The sequence below is a fragment of the Charadrius vociferus genome, unplaced genomic scaffold (genome assembly GCF_000708025.1).
Source record: "Charadrius vociferus isolate BGI_N301 unplaced genomic scaffold, ASM70802v2 scaffold259, whole genome shotgun sequence".
In the NCBI taxonomy this organism is placed as follows: domain Eukaryota; kingdom Metazoa; phylum Chordata; class Aves; order Charadriiformes; family Charadriidae; genus Charadrius; species Charadrius vociferus.
In genome coordinates this window covers 4,695,211-4,696,772 of record NW_009661368.1, presented here as the reverse complement: position 1 = coordinate 4,696,772, position 1,562 = coordinate 4,695,211, and positions in this window count along the sequence as shown.

Sequence of the window (1,562 nt, the reverse complement as noted above, 5' to 3'; positions counted from 1 at the left end):
CGAGGCGGGGGGGACATGCCAGGAGCGGCCCGGCAGGCGACATTCCCCCCGGGGCCACGTCCCTCCGGGAGAGGTGACCTTGAACTTGGCAAAGCCCTGACGTCAGGGCCGCGCTGCGGGGCCAGATGGGACTCGTGTCGCTGCCTGCGAGCCCCAGCCAGGCACTGAGGGAAGGGAGGGGGAGGCGAGACCCCAGCCCACGTGGGGAGTAGCCCCGGGACCCCCAGTCCCAGGAGAGCAGGGCTGGTGGGGTGGGCTGCGAGGTGCCCTGGGCTGTGGAATGCTGTGGGATGTGGGATGCCCTGGGGTCTGCGATGTTCTGGGATGTGGGATCCTGTGGGATGTCGGATGCTATGGGATGTGAGATCATGTGTGATGCTGTGGGATGTAGGATGTTGTGAGATGTGGGGTGCTCAGGGATGTAGGATGCTGTGGCCTATGGAATGCCCTGGGATGTGGGATGCTGTGGGATGTGGGATGTCCTGGGCTGCGGGATGCCCTGTGCAGTGGGGTGCCACACAAAGCAGTGAGCCCGATGCGGTGCAGGGATGGTCCCAGCCCTGACTTTGAGCATGCCTGAAAGAGCAGACACGGCTGTGAACAGGCAGGCCCAGGGTGCTGGTCACAGGGGTGCTGTTTTTGGCCCCCAGTCCCGATGCCACATGCCCGGACAAAGGGGATGGTTCCTCCTGAGACCAGGGCTGCCCTGTGCTGGCCGTGCCAGCACTCTGCCTGCAGTGACAGATGAGGGACTGTCCTTAGTTAACTGCTGCAACAGTATTGACATAGCACAAGGCTCGGGGAGAGCAGGGACCGCTGCCAGCCAGGTCCTGGTGTCACCCGTCAGCCCCCGGCCGGCATAGCCCCAGGGAGACCCAGTCCCGGGGCCACTGCTTGCCTGCAGAACCAGGGCCTCATCCTGCTCCAGAGAGGGCGGCAGTGGAGTGCCGGCGATGGGAGGCGGGGGAGAGGGGGCTCCAGGAGAGAACAATGCACCGCCAGGAGCCCAGCTATTGTTGTGGGCTGCGAAGGTCACAGAGCTTCCCCAGGGAAAGGGATGGGAACATGGGAAAAGGGATAGGGCAGAGGAAGGAGTGGGGGGGACACAGTGGGCAGGGATGAGGACAGGACAGAGATGCGACAGGGATGAGGGCAGGGAAGAGGGGACAGCAATGGGGACAGAGAACAAGAGACAGGGGAAGGGACAAGGGAAAGGGAAAGGAAAAGGGGTCAATGGGAAGTGACAGGGGACACAGATGAAGACAGGGAAGAGGGACAGCAGTGGGGACAGGGAACAGGCATAGGAACAGGGAGGAAGAATAGAGACAGCAGAAAGGGGCAAGAAAAGGGGACAGGGGACAGGGATGGAGACAAGGGACAGGGGAGAGGGAAGGGGACAGGAACAGGGACAGGGATGGGGACCCCCTCCCCGCAGCCCGGTCCTTCGCAGGCCCTGGGGGCTGGCGGCAGGGAAACAAAGGCGGTGGGAGACAACGGTGTGTCCCACCCCCCACCCCCCCCATCCCCGCGTGTCCCCATTGTCCGTGGCCGGGGGCGGGGGG